Below are 18,606 nucleotides of genomic sequence, written 5' to 3' on the forward strand. Positions count from 1 at the left end.
GTAGCCCTTTTAACATCACCCAGAATAACAACTCCGTAAGCCGGTACTGTAGTTTTCTTTAAAGAAACGCATACATGTAATATAGTTGGCAAAATAGACAGAAAACAATGCTCTTCAAAGAATAAAAAAGAACAGAGAATTTATTTGCGTAAGGAACCAAAAACGAGTTCGCACAGGATTCCTGTGACTCATACTTATGAAATTATAGCAAGAAAATCTGACAAATAACCCTTGCCTAATTCATGCAACTGAAAACATAGAAGAGTAAATGTAATCTGATAAGCAGACACACATTGTAAAAGCCTTTTGAACGATTAACAAACTGATGAGTTGCGAACCATGATTATATTCCACAAAAAAATGATGTAACAGTTCAAAGTATTTTTCCATAGTTCTTAAACCCTAGTAAAGGGGGGGGTATAAAATAAAGATACCTATGTAGTCAAGAGTCACAGGGGAAACGAGCATTCCTCCATTTTAACCAAACACGGGTCATGAGGACCCCAGCCCTCCATAGAAGATTAAGAATAAAAAAAAATACAAACGAAATACATAGCCGAGAAAAGAATCTGTGGTGGAATAACAAACAGTTTTCTAGGATACATCCCGTGTATCTGACCATTATAGAACTAAAATTACATAATACAGATCCGCGAGCTCAAAGGCTCGATAAGAATTAGCTAAGGAAAGGTAAAGCTATTAGCTCAGAGCTGCATCCTTGCGTTGAGCGACAAATTTGTCGACTTTAACCCTGCCAAACCCCTGACAGTAACCAAGAGAAGATATCGTAAGGGGGTTTGGGCCAGAGGGCCTAAACCATCAATCAATAATTCATAAGGAAAGTAGAGCATAAACCAATCCTATACTCAGCACAATAAATTCATAATAGAATGCCAGTGGTAAATGTATGGCAGGTAGGATTGTGTGGGAATGAACACACCAGATTTACCGCAGCCGGAGGGAGCATGAACTGGAAGCCAGGCGGCCTCACCCGCGCCTGCGCACTTTATGCTGAACGAGACTCCGGTGCCTCAACACAGTAAACACAAAAGAAACGACAGAACAGGTCAGAAATTCCAATACCCATTAAAAAACCTGAAACAGTGTAGAGCGTAGGAAAAGATATAAAACCTTGGACAGCATAAGAATCTTACCACAGAACAGCAGCTGAAAGAGCATGGTTCAATCCGCTTCGACTCGGTTGCAGAAAGGAGGAAACTACCATACCTCAACCTGAGAAGCCGGGGTATGTGCTCGGTGCATGAGCGAGAAAGGAGCTGCAACGTCTGGAACCATCGTTGAAATGATCTCATTGGGAAAGGAAACAACAAAAGTAGTTCCGCTCGGATTTGCATTCATTCACCCACTGCCAATGCGGGAGGCGCCCGAGGACATAAAGGTAATGGGTACCGAGACTCTGCCCATCACGTGACAGAGCCGTCGGGAGTAATTGCCATAGCCAGGTGTATGAAAATCGAACAATCAACATTGACCCAGCAGTCAGTACACTGCCACCTCAGAAATATTATTTAATTGCTCACATATGATAAGATGGTATCCATAATAATCGGAACTGTGAACCTTACGTTGAGGTGCTATGTCGTAGTATTTCATAGGCGGGGTAAAGTGTGTTAAACTTTTTTTACTATTACTGTGGAGTCATTACAAGTGGTATCAGAGCCCAGTTCCAAAAACTGTGGCCTCTGGGAAAGTGATGTGAATCTACAGGAAAAAAAAAAGTTTAACTCTCCTGAACAATCTTATGTTTTTCTTTAAAAAAAAATTGATTGTTTCCCTGACAATTTATGTTTGAGTTCAGGAGCAGGTTCGACAGAATGAGAAGAGCGGACAGCGCGTCCCAGGGATTTGTAGTAGGTCAAGGACCTGCAGGGAACAATCCCGAGTTGTGGGTACAGCTCGGAGAGGAGACTCGCAGTACAAATCGTGCAATTTTGGAAACTGTACAGGAACTGAAGAATGAAATGGCCCATTTGCGAGAGGATAATGCCGGGATCACAATGGAATAGGAGAGGATTATAAAGAGCCTCTCGGATAAACAAAATTAGCAACCACCGCACCCTAGTATTGAACAACAGGGGATATCAGGGGAACAGAATCAAAATACAGAACCAGAAGAATCGGATGGAAGGGGGGAGGAATGATCTGATAATGCCTCCGAACAACAAACGTCAAAAAGGCAACGGATAGAACTGCAAGGGGAATTTCGCAAAATCAGACTGCCACATTTTGACGGAGAGAAAGAGGAGGCAGCTGAAGCATGGTTGATCAACATGAACAAATATTTCCAGTTGTATGATTATGACCACAACCTTAAGGCAAGATTGGCCATTTTTCAATTACAAGGAAAGGCCACCTTGTGGTGGGAGGAAGTGAAGATGGTAAAAGGCGTGAGTGAACAGACTATCACCTGGGAAAAGTTTCAAAGGTACTTTAAAGAAAGATACTTGACAGAACGCTTTTATGACGAAAAGGCTAGAGAATTCCATGATCTGCGACTGGGATAGCAGACTATGGACGAGTTCATCACTCGTTTTACTTCCTTACTCCGCTATGTGCCCTACATTCGGGAAGAAAAAGCTAAAGTACAGAGGTTTTTTAGTAGTCTACCCTTGGGTATGAGGGAAAGAATCGAATTTGACAATCTGAAAACGATGGACAAGGCCATACGTAAAGCCCGAATTTGTTACCAACAAAGCAAGTAAAAGGGAGAAAGCTTGGGCAAGAGATGGGTCGATAAAAAGGGCAGCAAACCAACTGGGAGTACCAAAGATAACCGTGGTGGTGGTAATCGAGGATTTTCCAAAGGGAAAATTAGCAGAAATTCACAAAAGAACTCGCTGAGACTAAAGCCCCTGAATGAGTCCAGAACCAATGACCAATTTGGAAAAAATGACAATGAAGGGACAACAAGGCCTCCAGTGCAATGTTGGGGCTGTGGTGGCCCCCATTATGTGAAGAACTGTCCCCAACGAAAAGGGACTGAGCAGGTTTCACAGGTCTACGAGGCTTCTACGGTTAGAGATGTAGGGCAGAGTCTACCAAGGATTAACGCTGCTCTAGAGGATCACCAAGCAGAATACCAGCCGACCATGGTGGAATTCGAAGGTACACTCTTAGACCTTGCTGTTACTGTTTTAATTGACCCTGGTGTAATGTTAAGTTATATTAGTCCTAGAATTATGGAACAGTGTAGGTTGCAGCCTGTTAAATTTAAGAACCCTTGGCTGGTCTAGTTGGCAACAGGGGCAAAAAGATAGGTAAATGCCAAAGTCAAAAATTTCCCTTTAAAAATAGCAGGACAACAAGTTACAACAGACTTAAATGTGCTTCCCCTTGGCTCGTATGATGTATTAATTGGTATGGACTAGTTGGAGAGACACTGGTCCATAATTAATTGTAAAACCAAGACCATCTGTTACAAGGATGAATTGGGAATAAAGCAAGAAATGCAGGGAATCAAACGGCCAGTGCAAATTCGGCCCATAACTGTCTCACAGTTAGCAAAATGTATTAGGAAGGGGTGTCAGATTTACGCTATCCAAGTGGGCTATGCCAACTCAAAAGATAAAACAGCCGCGATAGAGAATATCCCTGTGATACAGGAGTTTGCTGACGTATTTCCGGAGGAAATTCCCAGGCTACCCCCTAAACGGGACATAGATTTTACCATTGAATTAGTGCCAGGAGCAGCTCCGGTATCCTGGGCACCCTATAGAATGAGTATACCGGAACTGACAGAATTAAAAATGCAACTACAGGAGCTACTAGACAAGAATTATATCTGCCCCAGTGTGTCACCCTGGGGAGCCCCGGTGTTGTTCGTTAAGAAGAAAGACAGCACCCTACGCATGTGCATAGATTATCAACAACTAAATAAGTTGACAATCAAAAATAAATATCCGCTGCCCTGTATCGATGAACTGTTTGATCAGGTAAAGGGAGCAACAGTTTTCTCGAAGATTGACTTGCGATCAGGATATCATCAAGTCAGAATTAAAGAAGAGGATATAGCTAAAACCGCTTTCAAGACACGATATGGCCACTATGAATTTGTGGTGCTACCCTTTGGGCTGACCAACGCCCCTGCCACTTTTATGTGTCTAATGAACAACGTATTTCACCAATACTTGGACAAGTTCGTGCTGATTTTCATCGACGATATCTTGATTTATTCTTGGACGATGGAGGAACACCAAGAGCACCTCATATTGGTGTTACAAACCCTCCGAGAACATCAACTATATTCCAAGTTCAGCAAATGTGAATTTTATAAGGAACAAATACAATATTTGGGACATATAATCACTAAGGAAGGGATTGCAATTGACCCTGAAAAGATAAGAACAATAATGGAATGGCCGGTGCCTAAAGATGTGGCGGACATCCGCTCCTTTATGGGATTAGCAGGCTATTATAGACGATTTGTGGAAGGATTCTCGAGGGTAGCATATCCCATTACTTCCCTACAGAAAAAGGGGAGGGCCTTTAGGTAGACCCCGGAGTGTCAAAGGAGCTTTGAGCAACTCAAATACCTGCTCACCACAGCACCCGTGGAGCTTTGAGCAACTCAAATACCTGCTCACCACAGCACCCGTTTTAAGCATAGCTGACCCCAATAGGAACTATGTGGTGTGCACGGATGCGAGCAAAGAAGGGGTAGGGGGTGTGTTGATGCAGGAAGGGAAGGTAATAGCATATGAATCAAGGAAATTGAAAGAACATGAGCAGAAATATTCTGCTTACGACTTAGAATTGGCATCTGTGATTCACGCCCTGAAAATGTGGTGACACTATCTGATGGGAAGAAAATTTTTGTTATCGACAGATCACCATAGCCTGACTAATTATTTTAGTCAACCCACTCTAAATGCAAGGCAAGCGTGGTGGGCAGATTTCCTGAGCAATTTCGATTTTGAAATAAAGCATTTAAAAGGGAAGGAAAATCGGGTGGCAGACGCCTTAAGCAGGAAAGTGCAATGCCTATACGAAATTTCCTACAGTGAAGGGAAAGGCCCCTTCACGAGAATTATTACAAGAGCAGCTGAAAAGGATGCTATTTACCAGCAAATAAAACAGCAGATACAGCAACCGACCAGCAGGGAAAAACAGCCGGATTATGCCTTGGATGCTTTCGGAATGCTGTACTATAAAGAGAGATTGTATGTGCACAATCAGAACAGTGTTAAAAATCTGATATTGGATGAACTTCATAAGAGTCATTATGCTGGGCACCCTGGGTATCAAAAGATGATTACTACACTGCAGAAGGAGTATTTTTGGCCGGGAATGAAGAAAGATGTGGCTAATCATTTTGCACGATGTTTAGAGTGTCAACAAATCAAAGTGGAACACCAGCATCCTATAGGATTATTACAACCGTTACCCATACCGGAATGGAAATGGGAAACCATTTCCATGGACTTTATAACAGGCCTGCCTAAGTCGAAGAAGAATAACGAATCCATCATGGTAGTGGTGGAAAAACTGAGTAAGTCAGCGCATTTTATACCAGTACAATCTACCTATAAGGCTACGCAGATCACCCATGTATTCATGCAAAATATATTTAAATTGCATGGGTTACCCAAGACAATAATTTCAGACCGAGATGTAAAATTTACATCGGTTTTTTGGAAGACACTGTTTGAAGAATTGGGGACTCAGCTGAATTTTAGCACAGCTTATCACCCTCAGATGGACGGGCAAACTAAACGGGTGAACCAGGTGGTAGAAGACATGTTAAGGGCATATGTGATGCAGCAACCAACCAAGTGGGAGGATTATTTGCACTTGGTTGAATTTGCGTATAATAATGGCTACCACACATCATTGCTGATGAGTCCCTTTGAAGTATTGTATGGGCGGAAGTGCCGCACCCCCTCGAGCTGGAGTGGACCGGAGGACAAATTGATGTTGGGTCCGGAGATGCTTAAGGAAATGGAAGAATTGGTGAAAAAGGTACGATCTAATTTGAAGGCAGCCCAAGATAGGCAAAAGAACTTCGCCGACAGGAAAAGAAGGTTTAAGGAGTATCAGGTCGGCGACCATGTATACGTGAGGATCCGCGCGAGAAAAAGCACATTACAGTGGAGCGGATGTACCAAGTTGGCACCTCTATATTGTGGCCCATTTCAGATCCTAGCAAGAATTGGGCCGGTGGCCTACCAGCTCGCCCTGCCAAGTCACATATGGGTTCATAATGTCTTTCATGTTTCTGTGCTAAAAAAATATGTTTATGACCCTAAACATGTGATTAGTTGGCAGGATGTTCAGGTGAGAGTTATCATCGATAGATATATTTAAATGTTTCCATTTTGGCGGAAAAGTTGACTTAGAATGTTCTATGTTTCAGGTAGAACCGGAAGGAGAAATCTGGGTCGAACCGCTGAGCATCCTCGACCGGAGAGAGGTAACATTGCGGAAGCGGGATATTACCCAAGTTAAAGTGCAGTGGCAGCACATTGGGCTTGAAAAGTCCACTTGGGAAGATGAGAAAATTATGAGAAAGACCTATCCAGGACTGTTTGAGGCGGATAGACATCGAGACAATGTCCAATCTTAGGGGGGGAAGATGTAATGCCCCGGAAATTAAAAAAAAAAAAAAAATGTAAATATTTGATTTACTGCAATAGAAACAAACTAAACTGGTTACTTGTATCTGATTAAAGAAATTAAATATAATTTTGGTTGATGTTTTTGGTTGATGATAAATTGTAAAAAAATGTTCCCGGAATGAAGGGAAACCCTCAAGGAGGAAGCTGTCCTCTTGAGATGAGAAAAACGGTTGCCAGGGAGGCAACCCTAACTACCTTTCTTTGGCTGGAGGATTTCCGGAAAAAAGAAGGGAAAAGAAAGTTTTGTGCTGTGGTGACAGGCAGAAGAGAACCAAGAAAAAAAAAGAACTCCAAGTAAAAAGGAGAAGGCTAAGTTTGGTGATGACCAGATAGCCCTGCTCACTATACGAGCAATTTGCAAAGACTAAGGTCTTGCAAGCAGCATGGGGGGAGATTCTGGTCCTGTAGGAAGAATCTCATAGTTGGGCGGTTTGACTAATAACAGACCCAGCTTTGGGTGATAGTGTGGAAACTATACTCGATCTAAGGAATCTCCAGGCATCGTTTCTTCCAAGGAATCACCAGAAGACAACATTTCGATCAGGAGCAAACAAAAGAGCTTCAGGTATGGACCAATCTCTGGACTGATATTACTTAGTAATTTTGTAAAGTTAATCTCAGCACTTCCTTTCCTGTTATGTTGTGATTTATGTGATAGCATTAACTTACAAATAAAAGAAAAACTGTGCGGGAAATTAATCTAGGGGACAGAGTTTTATATCTATGTTCCTTCCTGTTCTTTACTTTTCTTTCTTTTAATAAAAAGGAAATGCATGTAGTCCTGGGAGTCAATGGAGAACAAACCCTCTTAAAGAAAAATTACAAAAATTGGAACCACGTGAATACTGGGATTTATTGTGATTGTAGGGTTCCTGGAGATAATGGGGCTGTGCGATAACAACAATTATATATCTTGTATATTAGCAGAGGGTGTGATAGGTAACTGTTCTTTGACCAGAACCTAAATATATCTTGAGTATAGAAAAAAAAAAACAAGAAGCATGTAATACAACACTGGCATAATCAAATTATAATCTATTCCAAGAAGGACCCTGCGATATAAAGCCGGATACGCTTGGGTATGATGGCCTCGGGATCCAAGTAGCCCTTTTAACATCACCTAGAATAACAACTCCGTAAGCCGGTACTGTAGTTTTCTTTAAAGAAACGCATACATGTAATATACTTGGCAAAATAGACGGAAAACAATGCTCTTCAAAGAATCAAGAAGAACAGAGAATTTATTTGCGTAAGGAACTAGAAACGAGTTCGCACAGGATTCTTGTGACTCATACTTATGAAATTATAGCAAGAAAATCTGACAAATAACCCTTGCCTAATTCATGCAACTGAAAACATAGAACAGTAAATGTAATATGATAAGCAGACACATAGCGTAAAAGCCTTTTGAACAATAAACAAACTGATGAGCTGCGAACCATGATTATATTCCACACAAAAATGTTGTAACAGTTCAAAGTATTTTTCCGTAGTTCTTAAATCCTAGTAAAGGGTGGGTATAAAATAAAGATACCCATGTAGTCATGAGTCACAGGGGAAACGAGCATTCCTCCATTTTAACCAAACTCGGGTCATGAGGACCCCGACCCTCCATAGAAGATTAAGAATAAAAAAAAATACAGACGAAATACATAGCCGGGAAAAGAATCTGTGGTGGAATAACAAACAGTTTTTCGGGATATATCCCGTGTATCTGACCATTATAGAACTAAAATTACATAATACAGATCCGCGAGCTCAAAGGCTCGGTAAGAATTAACTAAGGAAAGGTAAAGCTATTAGCTCAGAGCTGCATCCTTGCGTTGAGCGACGGATTTGTCGACTTTAACCCTGCCAAACCCCTGACAGTAACCAAGAGAAGATACCGTAAGGGGGTTTGGGCCAGAGGGCCTAAACCATCCGTTAATAATTCATAAGGAAAGTAGAGCAGAAACCAATCCTATACTCAGCACAATAAATTCATAATAGAACGCCAGTAGTAAATGTATGGCAGGTAGGATTGTGTGGGAATGAACACACCAGATTTACCGCAGCTGGAGGGAGCATGAACTGGAAGCCAGGCGGCCTCACCCGCGCCTGCACACTTTACGCTGAACGAGACTCCAGTTCCTCAACACAGTAAACACAAAAGAAACGACAGAACATGTCAGAAATTCCAATACCCATTAAAAAACCTGAAACAGTGTAGAGCATAGGAAAATATATAAAACCTTGGACAGCATAAGAATCTTACCACAGAACAGTAGCTGAAAGAGCATGGTTCAATCTGCTTTGACTCGGTTGCAGACAGGAGGAAACTACCATACCTCAACCTAAGAAGCCGGGGTATGTGCTCGGTGCATGAGCGAGAAAGGAGCTGCAGTGTCTGGAACCATCGTTGAAATGATCTCATTGGGAAAGGAAAACAGCAAAAGTAGTTCCGCTCGGATTTGCATTCATTCACCCACCGTCAATGCGGGAGGCGCCCGAGGACATAATGGTAATGGGTACCGAGACTCTGCCCATCACGTGACAAAGCTGTCGGGAGTAATTGCCATAGCTAGGTGTATGAAAACCGAACAATCAATATTGACCCAGCAGTCAGTACACTGCCACCTCAGAAATATTATTTAATTACTCACATATGACAAGATGGTATCCATAATAATCGGAACTGTGAACCTTACGTTGAGGTGCTATGTCATAGTATTTCATAGGCAGGGTAAAGTGTGTTAAATTTTTTTTTACTATTACCGTGGAGTCATTACATATAGTTAGTTAAGATTTATCATAATTTTAGATTCACTAAGTTTGAAAGCCATTAATTTTTTTTCATATTAAAAACGATTTGTATTTCAATATATTGGATCTCTTTTAGCTTTTGGTAGATCAAAAATTAAGATGGATCTAGACTACTTTAATTTCCCCTTTAAATAAGCTATATTTCACATAAATACAATAAGTCTTCAATACCAAAGATCTTTTATTTTTATTTTTATTTTATTTTTATAAAAATATTTTTATTTTTATTTTATATTTTATTTTGAGTAAGTAAAAATATTTATATTAAATTACAACATTTCTACCATAATAAAAAATAAAATAAGCTAGAAAATATTTAAAAAAAATTATCAACATAAAAATATACATCATTTTTTAATTTAAATTTATCATCTTTTAAAATTTAAATTTATAATCTTTTACTAAGGAAACGTATATTCTTAATCACTAAACCATTTCAATTATTAAAAAAAAAAAACTCAATAATACCATTTGAATATCACAATCAATTACATTATATTGTAAAATTTTCACAAACATATAATATACTTTTTTCTCATCCCAATTCTTTTTATATATAATATACCTCTTTCTACATCCCAAAAAAAAAACTTATTGTATTTTATTGGGTAAGCTTCATAGATGCTTGTCGAAAGGTCGTTGGTCGCTCTAATAACGAAACATGGGCATCTTTAAGTTTTCCCATGAGTGATACCCAATAAAGCAATTCGAATATTAAAGAAGAAAGGGACTCGTTGCATCGTTTAAGTTTCATTAATGATTTTCATGTGTGGCTATAATCATCCATACGAAGCATCTTTAGGATTTTCAATGAGTGTGTCTCTATTGGAGCATTTTATCCAACTTCGACCAATAACCCTAACAATGTGCTTAGGGGGAATTGCGATGGAAGTACTTAAGAGCCTGGAGGTTATTTCTTATGGCAATGTCTATTAATATCAATTTTTAGGTATCAATTTTGTTTAGACAACAAAAAATTGTAATCTGTTTTTTTTTTCAAAATATTTGATAGTAGGAGTGTTTGAATCTTGTTTTTGATGGTGGAAATGGATTCAGTGTCATCAAAACCCCCGGGCACAAAAAATATTGAAGCTTGATAGTTGTAACCTTGAATTCCAAAAATTTATGTTAGGTTTTATCAAAATCCAACCATAATTTCTATTTTTTCCTGAGCAAAATTGATGCGTCATTAAATTATGTTATTTCTTATAGGGTATCACCCTCCTTTATTGCATGTTATGAACATTAAGCAAGCCAAAACAAAACAAAATTTAACTTCTTCTCATATGTCCTTTTAAAGATTTGGAAAAAATTTAGATCGGAAGCTTTTGTGAGAAAAGTAATTATGTTTTAGCATTTCTAGATTAGTCATACAAGACATTTTGAAAATCAAAATATACACATTATTCCTAAAAGAGGGTCAGTGAAATTATATTTTTCTTTTGAGAAATTTAATTCGCACACCTTATGCACCCCTCCTAAAACTATCCAACTAATTCACAATTGCATTAATCCATTGTTTTTCTTAAATTCATAATCAATAATTTTGATGAGGAAGTAAAATACACAAAAACATCATAAGAAAAGATAATTGTGTTGCATAAAACTTATACCAAGCATTATAGGAAGGTTACTCCATTGCAGAATTCTAATAAGAGAATTCATGAAGAGGATACTTCATTGTAGGATGCTAGTATTGAGGTTCATAAGAAAACTCTTTTCACTTAGGGTATGAACTTCATGAGGAAGTTGATTCATTGTAGAACACTTCTATCAAACCTTTTGACATGGTTACTTTATTGTAAGAATCCGTTGCAATATAAGGGATTGCATGAGGGAGTTATGGGTCGAACTACACATAGGATAATATACAAAGAGCATTACATAGTAATATACACTAGTGCACTTACAAGAAGAGAAGGAAGAGACAAGTAACGGTGGGATCAACAATGAAAGTTTTTTTATTATGATCAAATATCACACCACATTTACATTTATGATCTAATATATTTATACCCTAAACCAATTTGTAGGTAGTTACAACTACTTTAACTACCTAATCGAATGACTAGACCCGACGATCAATTGACTTACTTTTCATATTCAACAAACTTTACTTGGTCAACTACTTGGTTTAGTTGAAAAAATCAAAATAGACCCTTCAACATCTCTCCCACCCTCAATTCTTTCTCTGTTTCAATGAAGAGGGAGATTTAGACTTTCATCACAATATTTAGAATGTGCGAATTTTTACAAACTTCAAAGTGTTTGGGATCATTTAGCCTAGGTCCTTCATGATGAATTGGGAAACAAAGGCTAGGTTCTTTCTTAGTGCTTGACTATGGTTGTAGAATTTGTTCAATCACCACTCCCACTGCATGCTCTTTAATGTTGTAGTAGTTTTCTATCTAAAGGAATGGCTCTATCACCACTCTCACCTGTAGATTATTAGTGATTATGGTTGATTATGTCTTTGCTTTTTCCCCCTTGAATATGTCGTGGAGTTGTGCACTAGCTAGTCAATATGAAGTTACCTTTTGTCAAATTTTACCTTACCAAGGGTTAGTTGTGATCATTTTATGTTGAAGGAGGGAGGTTGAACTCCCAATTCATTGATGGTGCTAGTCAATTTCATGTAGGTAAACCATTGACAAGATTTACTATTTATTTTCTACGAGGTTTCAATCCCGATGCTTACTTCTTATCAAAATTTTGTGCTCATTATACTAGCCCTCCTTGAGATAGCTAAGTGTGTTGTCAAACTAACTAACATGGTTATTGTGGTTGTGTTGATGGTGTTGGATCTTGCCAACATATAGGGGATCACCCCAATATGAGGTCCCAATTAGACCCCATATCAGTTGGTGTAGGAGTCCCATTCGGAAATATGATCTGTCTGTCGTTAACTTAGATATTTTCCTTGGCCTAAGCAATTAGCATGAGAGAGTAGCGCGCATGTGATTTTGAATGAGCAAGAGAGTGTGTCTTGTGGAATGTTCAATTGTAGATGTATCAAGGTTCTTTAACTGCAAGGGAGAAAATGTGAGCCTCTAAAAGAAAAGTAATAGTACTAATCTAGTGGGGACACGTGCAAAAACAAGAAAAAAACATTAGACATCAAGCGAAACAGTTCTAATAGATGCAACGATCATTAAAATCATCATAAAATATTTCCAACAAGTTGAACACCAAAGTCACCGAAATAGTTCAATTAATTTAGTACATAATAAAGCTAACATAAACCACAAACAGTAGAAGAGTAGCCTTAAAACATCCATGATCCATGCATGAAAATGTGTTGGCCAAATTCCTTCAACTATTAAGCGAAAATTCCAAGATACATAAGTACAATGAACATCACTAGCTCCAATAGTGGAGCGTTAGAGCCACTGCATGCTCCCCAAAAGTGCTATCTCTATCTCTCTAATGTCCTGTGGGACAAGCCAAAGTTAAAAGTCTTTTGCTTGAGTAATGAGGCTCCTTTTATAACTTGAGGCGTGACCTTTCATATCCTCATGACTCTTGATTTTCTCTTATGACTTTTCAACTTCTAACAACCTTTGGACTTCTGAAACTCTTGAACTTCCAAATGACTTTTGGAATTACATATGACTCTTGGAATTACATGTCTTTTGGACTTCTTCACATGGCTCTTTTGTCCATACATGAATCTTGGACTTCTACTCTTTTGTCTTTACAGTGATTACATAATTACATCATGATTTCCACATTATCATGTGGTGTGAACATGACAAATCACTAACATTGATGACTTGGACCGATACTGACTGATGACATGGACTTTATTCTATAAGTGACAATGATGCCACTTGTTTCTTCAATCTTACATGCATCTTCCATTTTGTTTATGTCTTCGCCCTCCAAAGGGTCTTTTATCACATAGATTATTTTGTGTTGCCTTGATCATAAGGATTTCAATGTGTTCTATGTTATTCAATGCTTCCTCTAACTACCCTCTTTGCCCGATCTCTTCATGCATCATTTCCATGTTGTTTTGGAATTCCTATAATTGAAATCACTCATGGAAAGTGAACATCATCCTGCAAAATATCCTAATCTAACATGTTTCATGCAAATGTTTTGTTCATGACTCAACAATGCACTCAGAAAGGACAAGGAAACTTATGGGGGAATAGATGCCATGTGAAATAGGGAAGGACTAAGGCTTCAAGGCTTCAGGATGCGCTCATGTTCTCAACATGAGAGAGAAATATCAAGGGAGGGTGTAGGGTGCATGTCTGAAGGATGAAGGAAGAGCATCTAGGCTTCCCAAGTGGTTGTGCACTCAAGGGAGATGGGAAGGGTGCAGGGTGCATTGTTGAAGGTTAAAAGGATGAAGTTCTAGGGCTTCTGGGTGCGCTCATGTTCTTAAAAGAGCCAAAGAGGGTGCAGGGCACACTATCAAAGGACAAAGGGATGAAGCTTTAGGGCTTTGGGGTGTGCTCGTGTTCTCAAGAGAGGCTTAGTTCTTCGAGTCGAAAGAGTGTGCTTAAAGGGAAGACTTGACTTTTTTAGGCATAGTTCGAAATAGGGAAGCGTAATGATTCTTAGGAGTGTGCTTATACACTCTTGAAAGGTGTAGGCTAAACTTTAGAACAATTAAGGATTCCCTATAAAGGCTTAAGAGTGTGATTTTGCACTCTAGCCTTAATGGGTTAACTTGTATAACGAAATTTTTCTAAGTTTGGAAGATAGAATAAAGGGCGAACATAATGAGTTTAGACATGAAATCAAGTGTGATACATACCTACTCATCAATAAAATTTAGACAGGCCTGAAAAATGATAAATACACATCAAAACGCCAGTTTACAAACACTCCCCAAGTATAATGAACAAAGTGTGTGCGATTGTAAGCAAAAGTGTCATTTTACAACAAACAAATGTATGATAACCATGAAGTGCACTAAAGATGTTCTAAACAATGCAACAAAACTTAAGAATGATAAAGAACACTTAAAAAATGTAGAGTGAATTGAAATGACACTTGACGACCAAAGCAACACTTGATGTGATAGTTTGGTAGGCTCCAAAGTTTGAATGTAGTGAAATTTTGGAGGGTGTTGTAGTAGTGACAACATTTGGTGACACACTGGACGAACTTAAACTTCTCTGCCTAGGAATTTGAGTTAAAAGGTTATCCCTTTAGAAAGTATTGATTCACTAATTAGATTACCTTGATTTCCCCTCTCAACCTGATTTTATACATAGCACCTTACTTTCCTTCACTTATTTTAAACACAAAAGAGATGCCATATTGCAATTGTTTCAATTTAGAAATGGCTAATATGCACAACAAGTTTAAGATATTTAGAGTATGAGTTTCATCTATGGTGTTGCTCCACTACCAGTAGGCTTGGACAATACCCCGACGGAGTCACTACAGGAGCACAAGTGTTGCTTCGCTGCCATTGAGCCTGAACAATACCCTGATGAATTCACTTATTTCATCTCCCTGCGCAGGAAGCCTTTCTCTTCTTTCACCCTTTATTTATTTATTTATTAGGACTATGCTTTGGCACTTATCATTTTCAATTGGCGGAAGAGGGATCCAGATTTATTGAGAGCAGAGGAGGTTGCCCCTTCAGAGAAGTATTTATATAACCTTTGATATTCATTTTCTCACTATAGATTTTCCCCTTATCCTTTCTCTACTAGATTGGATAAGCATGCAACACACCAAGGAGATTTAACACCAAGTTAAGGGGTTTGGATACTAGAATAGATGTGGATATGATAGGTTTCATCAAGGTTGTCTTCTTAGATGTATCGTAATTTCCATCTAGACTTAGCTCAACCTATGGCATCTGACCAAAGCAAAGAAGAAGAACTAACAAACAACCAAGCATTGTGGTTGTCACATTTCCTCTTTTTTGCACCACAAAGCTCTTTTGACCCATGCATGTTTTCCACATGAGGTATTATTTATGTACAATGACCAAGACACAAGATAAGATGGGACATGAATAGACACGACACGCACGAGACTGACACTAATGATAAAGAAAAATAAAATAAGGAAAAATTGTACAGGAAACACAACTTAGAGGTGTTACTGAAAATAATGCTTCAAATCTCAGCCATTAATGGGAAGAGGCCCAGTCCTCCCCTCTAAGGATTTCAATATGAAAGCATTATGACCAAGTTTCTCTTCGATGGTGTAGGAGCCTATCCACAGAGATTGGAACTTTGTGTGTTTTCCTTTCTCTTCATCGGCTTTATCCCACTTCAATCCTAAGTCACCCACATCGAAACTCTTTGTCCATGCAGATTTTTTTTTTTTCAACTAGCGCTTAATACAAATTTGGTGTACGAAGAATCTTTCTTTAGCTTTGAGCCTTTGTTCCTTAAGGTTAAGCAAATTATCTATCCAGATTTGAACCAGAAGGCAAGGTATACCTTGGGACTCTTGGGAGAGTTGCAAGGCTAGGAGATACAGGTTTGGAGGCAATATAAATTCTTCACCATAAATTAGGCATTATGGTGAGGTTTTGAGGGAAGGCTAAGGAGTTTCAAGGTCAGCCCATAATGAATTTATCAAAGCATTGTGTTGATTCCTTTTCTTAGAGAAATTAGTTTTCTTGATTATGTGAATGAGGATTTTATTTGTTGATTCTGCTAAACCATTTCCCAACGGATAATAGTTAGATGCATGCTTTAATACAATACCATTTTCTAATGTGAATGCATAAAGTTTCAATGAAGAAAAATAGGCCGCTTTATCAAATACAAGAGATGTTGGAACGTTGAACCTAGTTATAATGTTCTTCTTTAGGAATTGGATGACTCCTTGGTCATTAACTTGTCTTAAAGGAACTGCTTTTGTCCACCACGTAAAAACATTTATTGTTGTTAAGATGTATTGGTGTTGCTATAAAGAATGTGGGAAAATTTCTCCAATAACATCTAGTCCCCACTGTTGGAACGACTCCTCAACTACTACTGATAGCAGTGGGACGGTTGACTTATAATCTCGACTGAGACACCTTTGACAAGTCGGACACTTACGAGCATAAGCATGAGCATCCTTGAATAACGTAGGCCAAAAATAATTGACCCTCATTACTTTATGTGCGGTCATATCGCCTGCATACTGACCACCAACCGGTTCGTCATGCAAATCTCTTAGTAACTTCTTTGTATCTTGAAGATCAAGGCATCTTTGCAAGACACCATTGTGGTGCTTTCTGAAAAGCACTCCATGAATGCGCTGATAAGATAGAGCTTTAAGGTGGATTTTCCTCTTTTGTTTGTTCAATAAATGCATGGGCAAGGTGTCGTTCTCTAACAATTGTCATATATTTGAATACCATGGCGTTGTTGAGTTTGTCTAGGGGACTTGTTCAACATTATACATTTCTATTTTCTACTCCCATCCTGAAAGGTCTTGCTCCAAAGAATCTATTGCTTCTGTTACTAATTGAAAGAGGCCATGAACTTTAATAGTATGAACTGGCTTAAACTCCAAAGCATATTCTTGCAAACAAGTCATGCAATTTTCCCTCTTCTCACCTAGCTCCTGTTGCAAAAATAGTGTTGTGACCATTGAATGAGACACATATATGACTGTGTGAGGTAAAAGGAAGTAGGGCCCGAAATGTTTAACTACCTTATATACAACATAAGATTATTTATCGATAGTAAGGTAATTCATCTCTGACCCCTGTAAGCTAATACTCATGAAATAAATAGACTTTTCATTTCTTTAGCATCCTTCTGCGTCAATACAACCACAATAGATGAATCTGGGTCAAAATTATAAAGTAGGAAATCCTTGCCATAATCAATACTAAACAATGCAGGCACATCAATAATAGCTTGTTTAATAAGAGTGAAGGGATCCTTTTCCATTTTGTCCCATTTATAGATTGCATATTTCTTTATCATCTTTTATGATGGTTTAACTATCTAAGCATAATTAGAGATGAACTTGTGCAAGAAATTAATATTTCCCAAGAAATATTACATAGGCTTCTTATTTACTGGGAATGAGATTTGAGTTATGGATTTGACCCTTTCGGGATGAACTTTGATTCCACCCTTTGCAATATTGTGTCCTAAGAGAGTGCCTTCTAAAACATCGAAGACACTTTTCTTGGGATTGAGAGAGATCCATTATTTGTGATGCTACTCAAATATTTGTTTCAAATGACGCACATGGCTTGATCTTATTTTAGAGAACACATTAACATCATCTAGGTAAATTTATACACTGTTGTCAATCAGACCATGAAAAGAAATGTCCATTTCTCTTTGAAACATAGCACCAACATTGATAAGCCTGAATGACATGCGCTTAAAGGTGAATGTTCCCCACTTGGTCCTGAAAGTGGTTTTGAGGTAGTCTGGTTCTGCCACTAGCACTTGATTGTAGCTACAAAAATCATCTAACAGTGAGAACATTTCAAACCCAGATACTATTTGGAGGATTCGTTCCATGGATGGCACTAGGTAATTACCTTTATCTGATGCCGAGTTGAGATTTTGAAAGTCAACACATAACCTTATCCCACCAAACTTCTTCATGGAAGGGAACAAATTTGAAACCCAAGTAGAAGAATGTCTAACTTTAAAAATGATATTAGCATCCAACAACTTCCTTAATTCCTTTTGGATTAGGGGTTCTAGCGTTGGATGAAATTTCCTTAGCTTTTGTTGAAAAGGTTTCACCCTTTCTTTAATGGGAATTTCATGATGGTTAATATGAGTGTTGTATGTCTTCAAATCATCGTAATTCCATGGAAACACATCATGATATTGTTTGAATAGGCGGATGAATGCTTGTCATTCTTATGGAGAACAACATGTACCAAGGTTTACATATTTCAAATCATCTTGAGTTCCTAGATTGACTTGTTCGAATGACAGCTTTGAGCTTTGAGTCTTAGTATTAATTAGTCCTCTGAACTGGTTTTGCAGGTCATATAATTTTTTTAGGGACACTACACCTTCAGGAATAGTATTGCCTCTCATTGTATCAGTTGCTTCCTGCAAAGCCTTGTTGTTCTCATCCTCTTCAATGGAAACATCTTTGAACACGTTTGCATTAGCCATAAAATGAAATATTTGTTAGTCATCATTGAAAACACAAAGATTAGTTATGTTATCTGATACAAATGGTTTATATATAATCTATATAGAAAAACCAT

This window comes from Pinus tabuliformis, chromosome 1_1 (genome assembly GCF_031772625.1).
Source record: "Pinus tabuliformis cultivar Carrire ecotype Pingquan chromosome 1_1, CPIR1, whole genome shotgun sequence".
Lineage (NCBI taxonomy): Eukaryota > Viridiplantae > Streptophyta > Pinopsida > Pinales > Pinaceae > Pinus > Pinus tabuliformis.